The following is a 15,597-nucleotide window of genomic DNA, read 5'->3' as shown; positions in this document are numbered from 1 at the left end:
TGATTACATAAAATTAATAAAAATCATATTGTAATTGTTCTGTCACAGTACCTATTTCGATTAAATCACTTTCTAAGCCCAAAAAACACTTTTTTGTAAAATTTCATTGTAGTATGCCCATCACTTATTTCCAGTTTATTTAGAAGCTTTTTCACGTCATTTTTCTTTTCCAGCTTGTTCATTTTTTAATTGTAACGAATCAACTAATAGACATGACCATTTTTTACTTTTTTTACATTGTATGTTTTCACTATTTCGATGTATCAGAACAAAATTGTGCTGTTTGCAACAAACATGTTTAGAGTTTATTCTGATTACTTTCATTTCACATACTTTAAAATCTGTTTTTCATTTAATGTGTGCAAGTTTCCAAATACCAAGTTGTTATTCTATACCAGGAACATGTATTTGTTCTATACGCTCAAAAATTTTATTGTAGTCTTCTGTTAAAAGAAGCAGTACAGTTTTCGTAGCATTTTTCCCAACCTTCCAAAGGCTCTATCTATGGGAAAATAAATGTGATCCTGCACTGGATATGTCATCTGAAAAATTAAACTATATATGTCTGAATATTTACCTGGCATTGCTAATAATGTGCAATTCTTGTTCTGGGAACTGCATTCATCACAAAACAAACGTATTTTTTCACTTTTGCATATTCCTTACAAAAATATTGTTAAAAAAATAGTTTGCGACCTCATTCTAGCCTGTTGACTAAATACTTTTTTTAATTTTTTCAGATAATGTGGCCATTATTAAAGAAAAATTAAGAAAACAATCAAACACAATTGCGCTTGCATTTCAGAAAGCAGTCATTACAATGAAATAGCCACGTGACCAAAATGCACTTTCTAATTGGCTGTATGAATAGGTGACAGTTCGGAAATAAATAAAAAACAAAAATCATCATATTTTAAAAGAAAACTAATATTTGATACATTCTTCAATACAAGAAACACCTGTTTTAGAAAAAAATATTGTAGTACTGTAGAGAAACACATTATCAATGTGTTGGTGCCATGAAGTAAAAAAAGAAAAATAGATACATAACTTAGAAAATAAGCTTTTGAATTATATTTAAACATGGTTCATTTCTTTGTCATGTACTAAATGTCACTGTGCAAATTAGGTATTACTTAAATAATTTACTGTAATTTCAAAATACTTATGCATTATTTAAGTGAAATTCTAACTTCAGTGAAGGCCCACCAGTGACCACGCGGTCTACGTACCCTGAATACTGGGAATTTGGTCGTGGGGGCGCACCTCGTTCGACAGGCTGGCCACGTGGAGTTTTCCGGGTTTTCTCTACGTCTAAAACACCTAAATACGGGCCAGTTTCCCTTAAAAAAAACCTTCCAAAAGGCATTCCCCTAGGCAGATTGCACATAACATACAAACACTTTAGTGAACCTTAAAATACACACTTTTAAAAAATATAGTAAAACATCAAAATCTCATATTACTAGCGTCAGTTTTATAATTGTATCAAATATATTTATATAAATTAATACTTTATTACACTGATTTATTTTACTATAGGCGGATTTGTATAGGAAATAATAGGGCTTAAATTTTCGTCCCCTAAGTGTTGAGGGCCAACAAAAAATTAAATTATTATCATAAATTTTTAATTGCATTTTATTAACAATGAGAACTTATTGTATAGTAAAAAATAGTTAATATTAATAATATAATAATTATTATAATTTATAGTATTATTTGTTTTATTGTAATCAATGTAACGTAAGTTGTCAGTAATAAATCAATGTAAATATTACTTTATTTTTATGTTTTTTATATAAGATATAAAGTTTATCATTTAACACTATTTTGTAGATAATTTATTTCAACTCAGATTTCGATGTTATTAAATATGAATTTTAAACCCCAATTTAAAGATTCTTAATTTAACATAAAATAGGGCCCCCATTGGACTACATTAAGGGAAAATTTAGGTATTTTGGGGCGTAGCACTTAATGTAGCACATTAAGCGTACTACATGTACTACATTAAGCGTAGCACTTAATGTAGTGCTACGCTCGAAAATACCTAAGTTCTCCCTTGAATGGAACACTATGCAAATATAGTTATCCAACTTATCTTGAAGCATTTGCCATGTGATTTCCACTTTATAATTATTTCACTCTTCAGCATCAACAATATTATTAATGATATACACGGTGTATATTTAATTAAATGTAATTTATTAATTCAGTTGATGTTAGTAAATTTCGATAAAATAATTGTATGTATTCTGCTTAATGGAAATAGTACTTTCTTTAAATTACTCATTTTGATCTCTGAATATGTTCGTGTGTATAATATAGTAAATTATTTGAATAATATTATTATTTATAAAGCTTTAAAATATCTAAAATTAATTCTTGTTTCTAAGAATTGTGAGATTTAAAAATCGTAAACTTATCTTTTCCTAGTATGTGTATAAGATAAGATATGTCACTTAGAAAAATTAATTAGAATAATTTTTTTCTAATCAGAAAATGTCAAACAATAGTTTTTACAGTAATGAAAACACTCTCGAGAAAAATATAGAAAAATAAATATAAATTCAATTCCATATAGTCAATAAAGTATGTTATCGTCTTTATTTTATTGTAATCAATGTAGAGTAAGTGGTCAGTAATTAATCAATGTAATAACATTTTATTGCACATATCATATGATTTTATGAAAATAAAATATTTGTATTTTTATGAAGAATTTGTTAATATTGTAACTTTCATAAGTGTCTTGTGTCATTTGTAGTGCCAACTGTACTGTATAACTATTTGTAGGTATAGTATCTACAGTAGAATTGAAGATATGTTCAGTTTGTAGTTTATTTATTAATAAAATTAAATAAATAAATGTGCATATTTTGTTTTGTACGAAGCGAAAAGTAGCAGTATTTGCAGGATTTATTTACTTTTTATAACTAGTTACAATTATTATTTCATGATTAAATTTGATTTTTTTAGAATAAGGCCTTCTTAGCTCTCATGCGGCTGTCAAATGAGAAAAGGATTTTCTACCTCTGCATTAGAAAAAAAAGAAACAAACATTGTTATTTGAAAAAAACATAACATGAAATTTTATTGCCATGTATATGTGTAATCTCAACATATCTAACAATAATTAAATTTCCAGAATACTAATTAATAACAATCAATCATCAGAATAAATTATCACAACGAACAGAACAAAGCATATCTACTTGGTGTTACAACGGTTATGTAAAAATTTATAATACACATATTTCATTCCAATGTCATACTTTTACCATTATTGCTTTTGTCTACATCTCATTCTTCCTTTTGACAAGTTACTATTATTACAAAAATTTAAAGTACTGAAAATCATTACTAAAAATAATTCTGAGATAGGATTTACTATAAAAACATTGTGTTTTATTTTTATAAAATATCTCGAATATTTCTCTTAAAATAATTACGAATCTACAGACAAACCAACATTAGTATATTTTAGTAATAAATTAAGATCTACGATCAAATGTAATGAAGACAATACTTATCATAGTATACGTTGAGAATTTATAATTTGGTATTTTGCGATCCACAACACTAAAACATGATATAGACTTTAATTATAACTAGTTGAATCATCAAAAAGGAAAAATGTGAAATATAATACAATAGTTTTACTAATTATTCTTCTCTTTTCTATATACTAATTAACTATACACTATATTATTCTGATGTAAACGTAGAGAAGTTTAAATGAATTACTTAGGAAAGTCGAAAATCATTCTCATAGTATAATTGTTCTTTATTCTCGATTTACAGTATCATGGCCCCATGACTCAAATAATACAAACAATTATAAAATCATCCATTTGCAAACTGTTCATTTCGAGGTTCGAGATGATCGTATAAAATTTCTTGAATGGACTACACAGTGTTTTTCTTAAATTTAAAGCAGCAGAACAATTCTCAGATCATATTACGTTCAATCAGATTATTTTCTTGTAGTTCACCCAAATTAAGTCAATTGGTTTCGAGATATCAGAAAACAATTCACGGGCCGAAAGAACCGGATAGAGTGTCTATCTTACCCCGCCAAATATAAGGAAACATTTTCTCGACCTGAAAAAAATCCTGATGACAACGGCGAGGATGCAATTGTTAAATAAATAACTGTATCTGTCCCGCATTTATATCGAAAATATATTCCGGATTTTATGGACAGACTGAGACAAAATGATTACAAATGTGGTAACTAACATTAGTGGTAACCTTGTTTTAGGCAGTCGTATGGTAGACCTAATATCTCATTTGATGAAAAATAGAAAAACAACATTAACCACGATTAGTTTTGATGAATTTTGGAAAGGATTAAAAAAATTCCTAAAGAGTGATTTGGAGACAAAAGTTTGGCGACTCTACCCGAAATCGGTGAACACCCGCTGAGTGTCTCAAAGAAATCTTTTCTTCAGTTTCTCCAAGAGTAATTTATCAGTGAAAAGAATTATCTATAAAAAGGAGGAAATGGAAAAAACTTTTGAAATCAATATATTTTAACCGGAAATCTTCGGCATCATTTGGAAGGAGTGAGTAAACTAGTTAAAGCTTCTAATTTACCAAGATCTGCTGTCAAAAAATGATTGTCTTCTCAACCGCTTTATTCGTTTCATAAACCAGTAAGAGTTAAATACTTACGAAGAAAAACTAGATCTTTTTATTCTAACGACCTATAGCAGTAAGATTTAATTGTGTTAATTGNAAAAATATTACATCGGTATATATTACAATGCAGCAAAAACTAATATATATATATATATATGTTAATCGGAGTAAAAAAATCGTGTTCGCACATATAGATATATATATGGGGGCATGATTTTGTTTACCCTGCTGGATAACCGTTGTGCTTTTATTGGAAAGCTGTATAATTTTGCAGGTAAATTTCTTTATTAGAGGAAATGATTCTATTAAATTTTTTTCGTTAAAAGTCAAGGGAAATAATGTAGTGATGTTTATCTACAGTAGGGACTATATAATGAAACTTTTATTCGATATTAACATTTACAATTTTTTCATAAAATTTGTCTTTACTCCGAAAATTAACCTGTTCGCTATTTTTTAATAGTCAAAAGTGTAAAAACTTCTTAAAAAATATAACAAGAGATGGTAACAGTTATGGTTCATTTTCGGTTATACATCTTGCTCAGAAAATAAAAAAAAATTGTTATCTATGCTTTCCGAGAAACATATTACGAATAGTTGTCTGCTACAACATAATATTATTTTTTAAGTAAATTTTTTTCTTTTAAAATTAACTTAATTGCATCACTTTTGGTTTCGTTTTCCATCAATATTTTTCTTCCTTCATCCACCTTAAAATGTTCAATATTGGACTGTTTGGCTTGCCGGTGCAATTTCTGAAAATTTGCTGTGGATCTGAACTCACAACTGGTGCAACGCATCTGTTCTGGAAACGATGTTTGACCTTCTCACAGTCTGCACTGTTCGATCGCATGTTTTAACTTTTAACTGACATATACCTTGTATTTTTCACATTTTATCTTTTCATTTACTGTGAAGTTACAATGGTTTTTGTATCAATTGTCAAATACGTTCGATATAAATACAGTTTTATACCAAAAAGGAAGGCTTGAAATAATCAAGATGAAAAACAAAAATGTAATATATTTTTTTTCAATTTCAAGCAAGATCACCTAATATTCTCTTGCTCGTATTCACAGTAAATGTTTCAATTCTGTAAACCTTGATAATTTGGTAATGTGTCTACTAAAGAAACTGTGTCAAAGTGGTGACCACGAAAACGCTTACATTAGCAGGTGTCACTTCATATAGAGTATATATTGATCTAATTTTTTTAGTAATGTTTTTTTCTTTGCAGATTTGCTTTTATGTACTTTTCTGTTGAAAAATTTACTCTTATGAAATCAACATGAAGAACAGCTGAAATAAAAACCGTCATGTATTCAAAAACGATAAAATAACTAGTAAAATTAACATATATAATTAAAGTTTTCATATCAGAAAAAACGATCACCTGAATTAAAAGTCATTACTTTTGTTTCTTCAATTCTTTCATTATCACTTTTACAGTATATATTTCCAACATAGATAATGGGAAACTGCATTTCAAAATTCATCAACGACTTTCGTAAAATGCAGATTTTGTGTAAGGAAAACAATGAAAATTGCATTACGACACGATCGGATCGTTGTTTGTTTTACAACTTTCAACCAGTACTATCTGTTTGTAAAGTTTTTGGCATTGAACCCTTCGAAAAATGTAGCTGTTCCAAAGAAGAAACTGATGGAAAACCAAAGAATAAAACACATGCATTCTATGACTTTTATGTAAAAATGATTGAACTGTTTTTATGGTTTTCTTCGATTTATCGATTTCTCTTAACATTCAAAGAACGTTCATTCTGTCACAGTTCTACACAAGTATTCGGAAAATATGAAAAAGAAATTGGCGTCGTGATTATAATTCTGAATATCTATATCGCTATTCAATTTTCGGTATTGAAGAGAATCAAAATTACTGGTCATTTCATGAAAAGCTCGTACAAAGATGAAAAATATTTGCTACTACAAATGGAATTGCCTATGATAGTATACTGGATAAGCGTATTTTTCATCATTCTGATTGTATCGAACACAGTGGCATTGGTCGAGTTTCCAACAATCAAAAGATACAGTGGAAGTGAATTCGAAGCAACGTTATGTTGCATTTACTTCTGGTTTCTGCATCTGCTATTTATAGTACAGATAGCTTCAGTTTTTCTAATATTTTTAATTTCTGGAATAGTCATTGCAAGACGAATTATCAAGTTATCTGAAGAATTACAACAGACAAACACAACTTCTTTATTACTGAATAAAGAATTACAAGAAATCTGCGAAAAGCACACAGAAATTTGGGAGATGTTTGAAATGATCAACAATAAATGGGAAGATCTCCACGCTCTGATATATGCTCATTTTACATACGAAACATGCTTTCTATGTTTTGTCACGATGTTTTTTGACATGGATGTTACAATGCGAGCACTTTACGGCTGCCTTTCGATGATATTCCTAACAGGATGCTTTTTTGTATCATGGGCCATTTCCTACTTGACATCTCTGGTAATTATTATTTTTAATTTTTGATAATACTAATTAAGTATGTATCGCGATCGGCAAATGTTTTGTTGTATTGCGATCGGCAAATGACTTATTCCATCACTGTTCCTATACATTAAATTTAGGAAAGTTTAGGTTTAGTTGTGTCTTGCAACATTGGAGGTAGGGAACCTGTTTATAACTGTCTCTCCGAAAGGACTTTATATGGAAAAGTGACTTGCATTTAGAGGTGATATACGAGATAAAATTCTGGGAAAATTTGCGTGATTTATTTGTTGGTTATGCGTGAAATCATGACCAACAAGTGTTCAGTGCTTATATGTAATTCGCCATTAATGGGTTCTAAAGAAAAACGAAATACGTGTGCCGTTCACAGCTCGGCACACGTATTTGTAAAATCTAAGTGACTCGTACAACATGGAATTCATATAAAACGGAATTATTAACAGTGTTATAAGGGGGTCAACTATTTCTTACAGTTGTACTTTCCATCGGTGTTATCATCAGCAGACAGAATATATCTAAACCTCTCAAAATTAAAGTTATTTATTTATATAGAGAATGTAGGAAAACGGTAAATAACAAACATACATAATAAAGCTTCTATTATTATATAATTGTTTTATATTTTAGATCTACGATAACTTCGTTTCCATACAAAGATTCTCTTCAAACAACTTGTCAGTTGAATTCAAGTACAAGGTGAGGTATAAGTGAAATGTACTTATTTAGTTATAATCCTAACTCGCTACTTATTTAGTTTACTATTTTAAGATGATTTGTTTCATGAAAAGATTCGGAATGAACAAAATGGGAATTTCCATTGGAGGCTTCTTTTACGTTCAAAAAAATTTTGTGATTCGGGTAAGTCGGTGTATTATTGCTAATGTATTATGCAATAAACATTTGTTTTTTGTTTATAGATGGCGAGTGCTTTATACTCAATTTTCTCTTCTGTAGTGCAAGTAACTGGAGTGATGAGCAAACACAAATCGTGTAATTACAGTTCTGTATCCAATAATTCATCATTCGATAATAGTAAATCTGTCTTTTAATAGTTTTAAATCGTACACTTTTATCAAATTGTTTAAGAAGAGTAAGTGAATTAAATAATGTAATGAATTTCTGATTATACAATATTATATACTTTAAAATAAGATAAAAAAATTATAAATATATAGCAAATTATATGACTATTTTTTAATTAAAATAAAAATCTAAAATGCACTTGTATTAATAGTAAAAGCTTAGCCAATATAGAAATTTAAAATGAACATTTCAAGTTGTGTAAATATATTCTACAATAGATTAATTGTAAATTTATGTTTATAATAATATAGTATTTTATAATGCTAAATGAATTTAATCCTATTATTATCAGTATTATTAATAACTAAAATCATTAATTAAGGATATTATTTTTAAAGTGACGTAACTTCGGAAAATACAAATTTAAAAACTCGCAAATTTTAAATAATTACTTTAAATATTAAGGTAAAACCTTAATTATTTATGCAGAGCTTTATCTTAATTCTGTAAATATAGTTTTAACAGTAAAAAAACCCATTAGTTTTGTAAAACATTAGTTTTGATACATGAAATCATAGACTTAAACAACTTTAGAAAAAATTGTAGCATTTAAATGGATAATGCAATAAAACAAAAGGTACATTTTCAAAAACTACATTCCACTATACCTTTAAAATGCAGTCTATTTTTGGATAGTTCTCTAACGTTTTCGGTCTAATTCATAGACCTTCTTAGAGAACTATCCAAAAGTAGACTGCATTTTAAAGGTATAGTGGAATGTAGTAATTAATAATGCAGTTATGGATTTAATAATTTTCAAAAACGTTTAATATATTAAAATCATGTACTAAATGTCACTGTGCAAATTATTACTTAAATAATTTACTTGTAATTTCAAAATAGTTATGCGTTATTTAAGTGAAATTCTAACTTTAGTGGAGGCCCACCAATGGCCACGCAATCTACGTACCCTGAATACTGGGCATTTGGTCGTGGGTAAGCACCTCGTTCGACAGGCTGGCCACATGGAGTTTTCCGGGTTTTCTCTACGTCTGAAATGCCTAAATACCTAAATACGGGCCAGTTTCCCTTAAAAAGACCTCCCGGAAGACATTCCCTCTAGGCAGATTGCCCATAACATACAAACACTTTAGTGAATCTTAAAGTACACACTTTTAAAAAATATAGTGAAACATTAAAATCTTATATTACTAGCGTCAGTTTTATAATTCTATCAAATATATTTTTATATTTATTTAAATTAATACTTTATTACACTGCGTTATTCTACTATAGTCAGATTTGTATAGGAAATAATAGGGCTTAAACCCTGGGCCCCTAAGTGTCGAGGGTCCACAAAAATTAAATAATTATCATAAATTTTTAATTGCATTTCATTAACAATGAGCACTTATTGTATAGTAAAAAAATAGTTAATATTAATAATATAATAATTATTATAATTTATAGTATTATTTGTTTTATTGTAATCAATGTAGCGTAAGTTGTCAGTAATAAATCAATGTGAATATTACTTTATTTTTTATGTTTTTTATATAAGATTTTATCATTTAACACTATTTTGTACATAATTATATTTCAACTCAGATTTCGATGTTATTAAATATGAATTTTAAACCCCAATTTAAAGATTCTTAATTTAGCATAAAATAGGGCCCCCATTGGACTACATTAAGGGAGAATTTAAGTATTTTGGGGCGTAGCACTTAATGTAGTGCTACGCTCGAAAATACCTAAATTCTCCCTTGAATGGGACATTATGCAAATATAATGATCCAAATTATCTTGAAGCATTTGCCATGTGATTTCCACTTTATAATTATTTCACTCTCCAGCATCAACAATATTATTAATTATATACACAGTGTATATTTAATTAAATGTAATTTATTAATTCAGTTGATGTTAGTAAATTTCGATAAAATAATTGTGTGTATTTTGCTTAATGGAAATAGTACTTTCTTTAAATTACTCACTTTGGTCTCTGAATATGTTCGTGTGTATAATATAGTAAATTATTTGAATAATATTATTATTTATAAAGCTTTAAAATATCTAAAATTAATTCTTGTTTCTAAGATTTGTGAAATTTAAAAATCGTAAACTTATCTTTCCCTAGTAGTGCATAAGATAAAAAATGTCACATAGAAAAATTAATTAGAATAATTTTTTTTTTATTCAGAAAATGGCAAACAATAGTTCGCATAAACTTATTGTGACATCATCACTTGGATTTTTTCACAATAATGAAAACACTCTAGAAAAAAACATAGAAAAATAAATATAAATTCAATTCCCTATTGTCAATAAAGTATGTCATCGTCTTTATTTTACTTTAATCAATACAGAGTAAGTGGTCAGTAATCAATCAATGTAATAATATTTTATTTGACATATTATATGATTTTATGGAAACAAAATGTTTGTAATTTTATGATGAATTTGTTAATATTGTAACTTTCATAAGTGTCTTGTGTCATTCGTAGTGCCAACTGTACTGTATAATTATTTGTAGGTATAGTAGCTACAGTAGAATTGAAGATATATTCAGTTTGTACTTTATTTATTAATAAAATTAAAAAAAAAAAATGTGCATATTTTGTTTTGTACGAAGCAAAAAGTAGCAGTATTTGCAGGATTTATTTCCTTTTATAACCAGTTACAATTATTATTTCATTATTAATGAATTAAATTTGTTTTTTTCAGAATGAGGTCTTCTTGTTAGCTATCATGTGGCCTTGAAATTAGAAAAGGGTTTTCTACCTTTGCATTAGAAAAAGAAAAAGATAAAGTAACAAACATTGTTTTTTGAAAAAAAAATGACAAGTTTTATTACCATGAATTATATGTGCAATCTCAACATATCTAACAATAATTAAATTTCCAGAAAACTAATTAATAACAATCAATCATTAGAATAAATCACCACAACGAACAGAACAAAGCATCTTACTTGGTGTTACAACGGTTACGTACAAATTTATAATACACATGTCTCGTTCCAATGTCATACTTTTACCATTGTTGCATTTGTTATACATCTCATTCTTTCTTTTGACAAGTTACTATTATTACATAAATTTAAAGTACTGAAAATCATTACAAAAAATAATTCTGAGATAAGATTTACTATAAATACATTGTGTTTTATTTTTATAAAATATCCCGAATATTTCTCTTAAAATAATTACGAATCTACAGACAAACCAACATTAGTATATTTTAGTAATAAATTAAGATCTACGATCAAATGTAATGAAGACAATACTTATCATAGTATACGTTGAGAATTTATAATTTGGTATTTTGCGATCCACAACACTAAAACATGGTATAGACTTTAATTTTAACTAGTTGAATCATCAAAAAGGAAAAATGTGAAATATAATACAATAGTTTTACTAATTATTCTTCTCTTTTCTATATACTAATTAACTATACACTATATTATTCTGATGTAAACGTAGAGAAGTTTAAATGAATTACTTAGGAAAGTCGAAAATCATTCTCATAGTATAATTGTTCTTTATTCTCGATTTACAGTATCATGGCCCCATGACTCAAATAATACAAACAATTATAAAATCATCCATTTGCAAACTGTTCATTTCGAGGTTCGAGATGATCGTATAAAATTTCTTGAATGGACTACACAGTGTTTTTCTTAAATTTAAAGCAGCAGAACAATTCTCAGATCATATTACGTTCAATCAGATTATTTTCTTGTAGTTCACCCAAATTAAGTCAATTGGTTTCGAGATATCAGAAAACAATTCACGGGCCGAAAGAACCGGATAGAGTGTCTATCTTACCCCGCCAAATATAAGGAAACATTTTCTCGACCTGAAAAAAATCCTGATGACAACGGCGAGGATGCAATTGTTAAATAAATAACTGTATCTGTCCCGCATTTATATCGAAAATATATTCCGGATTTTATGGACAGACTGAGACAAAATGATTACAAATGTGGTAACTAACATTAGTGGTAACCTTGTTTTAGGCAGTCGTATGGTAGACCTAATATCTCATTTGATGAAAAATAGAAAAACAACATTAACCACGATTAGTTTTGATGAATTTTGGAAAGGATTAAAAAAATTCCTAAAGAGTGATTTGGAGACAAAAGTTTGGCGACTCTACCCGAAATCGGTGAACACCCGCTGAGTGTCTCAAAGAAATCTTTTCTTCAGTTTCTCCAAGAGTAATTTATCAGTGAAAAGAATTATCTATAAAAAGGAGGAAATGGAAAAAACTTTTGAAATCAATATATTTTAACCGGAAATCTTCGGCATCATTTGGAAGGAGTGAGTAAACTAGTTAAAGCTTCTAATTTACCAAGATCTGCTGTCAAAAAATGATTGTCTTCTCAACCGCTTTATTCGTTTCATAAACCAGTAAGAGTTAAATACTTACGAAGAAAAACTAGATCTTTTTATTCTAACGACCTATAGCAGTAAGATTTAATTGTGTTAATTGTAATCATATAATATGTGTTTATGTCAATAAATTTATTTTCATTTTATGTTTGGTCATGTTTGTTTTTTATATTATTTCTAAAGCTAACCTATGAATGGCAGCTTTACAGCACGACAGCTACTCATTCAGAGAAACCAACTCCTTAGGCCCAGTAAAGTTGGCTATCCAGAGGAAATGACCGTTTGGGAATCAATTTTGGCAAGTTGAAAAATATCAATTAAAACTTTTTTCAAATAAAATGTTTTCTTTTAAATAATAATGAAAGATTTATTTATCTGAAGCCAATTTTTATAATTACTTATACATTAAGTGATTATTGTTTAGAAAAATAAAGAAAAATAATAATAAAAAGAAATTAAAAAACGAAAAAAGGTGAGGTCTAGCTTGTTTGGTTTTTGTCCATCTGTTCATCTTGTCTAGTTTGTCGTTGTGTTCGTTTCTTTTTCGCGCTTCTGTCTAGCTGATAAAAATTATTAGATTCGCACTCAGGTTCAGTTTCGTTAGTATTAAGTAGATATAAATATTCCTATAATCAGCCACATCGCATTAACTTATACACCTAGCTATTAGTGGTTGTACCCAATCATTGATGTTCACTATACTCAGATTTTCTTTTAAATTCTTCGGGGAAATAGCCTAAAACCATCATCAAACGTAGAGAGTACTGTCACCGAACATATGTCGTTCAGAGGAATCCTTTTTCTACTGTCTATCTAATCTTCCCTCCTTCTTTTCCCTTTTTCCGTTACCCTCTTTGTTTTTTGCTTGGTCAATACCACCTGTACAGCAGAAGTCGTTCTTGTATGTATGTATGTATGTATGTATGTATAGTATTATAATAATATACATTGAAAACACGTTATCCTAAATACAAATTTTTCATAGCCACACGACCAAATACAGCCAGCTGAGTGATTATAAATTTGGTTCGACATAATTAATGAACATAATTACCAATTTATAACGCATTTTATCTGTATTGTGTAAAAAATTTCATCTTATTTGAATACCGAAATTTACTTTAAAATTTTTTTATTTCAACAAAATACAATTTATGTGAATTAGCTTTTTAGTATACTGTATTTAATTTTAATATTTAATTATAGCCTTTACTTACCTAGCCTTTACTTTGGCGTATTGTTTGCCATATCATTTGGCATGTTTATTATAAAACAGGCTATTGTTTTTGATGTTTATATGTAATATATGTGAATACAAGTTTAAAAAAATGTGTGATCATGAGCGACACTAAGATGCTAACGGAAGGAGTGCTAAACAGACTTATGGATCATGTGCACAATCCGGGACTTCCCCTCTTTTCGTTAGTCCTTATGCGAAACATTGCTCGTTAAACGAGTCAATTTTTACAATTTATTTTTTCGTTATGAGAGGTTCCATGGTATTACAAAAAAACCCATAATCACTCGATAGCAAAATATCCATTATGTGGTTACAATATGTCTGTTAAAGTGGATTTCTTGGATGGATTTGCAATGTTTTATTTATATTTCAACAAACAGAACAATTTTTCGATAATGTCGCATTCAATGATAATATAACTTGTATTTTTCTAGTAGATTTAACGTCTTTGTAAATGTGACATTAAGTTCAACAGCTGAAATAGAAACGTTATAGACTATGTATAATATTGTAAAATTAGATTATCATGTTCACATTTATTCAGCATTGTCACCTCTGAACGAGGAAGCGATCATCTTTGGACATACAATTAAAATTTGTTTTCGATCACTTGTGTTTTGTAATGTCACTTATTCGTAATATTTGAAATACTTCCGCAATTCCATCCGTTCATTGAATCAATGAAATCAAAATGAACTCTTATTAAATAACAGTTTCATGTATAATTAAACTTATAATAATAGCATATCTACATTTTGAACTTGAAAATATATATCTAACAAACGTTAATCAACTAATGCACTTAAAATGGATAATGTTATTTATTCCGATAATGTATTTTATATAAGACAATGCAAATATTCCAAAATAGAAAGAACGAAGACTACAAACATGGTACACTAATGGAGTTAGTAGAGACATTGCCTAGTAAAGAACCTAAATAATACAAGTAGATAAGGAAACGAACGACATAAACATTTCACTTGAAACTGTGTGCCATTAGTTCAGTTATCTGACTGCATTATAGCAACTTTACCAGGCAACGCTGTCCATTATTAAAACATCTGATCAATTAAACTTTTCATACTATGTAAACTCATTACAGCATGAACATACAAAGAAATAATTCCACCATAAATTCTATATCTGATCGATAAGTCTATTACTTTAAGAACTGAAAATAGTGTAGGCAACATTGAAAATATATTTCTCCATAATATAAATACTTAAAGAAATACGTTAGGTGAACGCAGGCCAATTGTACATAGTTAAAAGATAAAACTGAGTATATTTGCGATAGAGGAATTAAACTTGAAGCGCTCCAAATAAGAAATATTCTATAGGTTTTCGTAATTTTTTTCTTTTTTTTTGCACTAATGTATTCATAATTCTTAGTGCTTATGACTGAGTTTCTATCAAGACTGCATTGTTTTTTAAGAGTTTTTGTTTATTATTTNATATAGAGAATGTAGGAAAACGGTAAATAACAAACATACATAATAAAGCTTCTATTATTATATAATTGTTTTATATTTTAGATCTACGATAACTTCGTTTCCATACAAAGATTCTCTTCAAACAACTTGTCAGTTGAATTCAAGTACAAGGTGAGGTATAAGTGAAATGTACTTATTTAGTTATAATCCTAACTCGCTACTTATTTAGTTTACTATTTTAAGATGATTTGTTTCATGAAAAGATTCGGAATGAACAAAATGGGAATTTCCATTGGAGGCTTCTTTTACGTTCAAAAAAATTTTGTGATTCGGGTAAGTCGGTGTATTATTGCTAATGTATTAT

At 28.3% G+C, this 15,597-nt stretch overlaps 1 long non-coding RNA gene across 1 annotated transcript; it reads left to right on the top strand.

The window, feature by feature from the left end:
- Nucleotides 1-7,111: 7,111 nt before the first annotated feature.
- LOC111615432 lies at nt 7,112-10,543 on the top strand. The gene is made up of 5 exons (XR_002755080.1): nt 7,112-7,131; nt 7,762-7,830; nt 7,903-7,992; nt 8,052-8,224; nt 10,361-10,543. It is a non-coding gene; the product is annotated as an uncharacterized LOC111615432 (long non-coding RNA).
- Nucleotides 10,544-15,597: the final 5,054 nt, after the last annotated feature.

The sequence above is a fragment of the Centruroides sculpturatus genome, unplaced genomic scaffold (assembly GCF_000671375.1).
Source record: "Centruroides sculpturatus isolate CEXI.00-Female unplaced genomic scaffold, Cexi_2.0 scaffold2455, whole genome shotgun sequence".
Taxonomy (NCBI): domain Eukaryota; kingdom Metazoa; phylum Arthropoda; class Arachnida; order Scorpiones; family Buthidae; genus Centruroides; species Centruroides sculpturatus.
The sequence above is the reverse complement of the archived record's forward strand: the minus strand, read 5'-3'. Positions and strand labels throughout refer to the sequence as shown.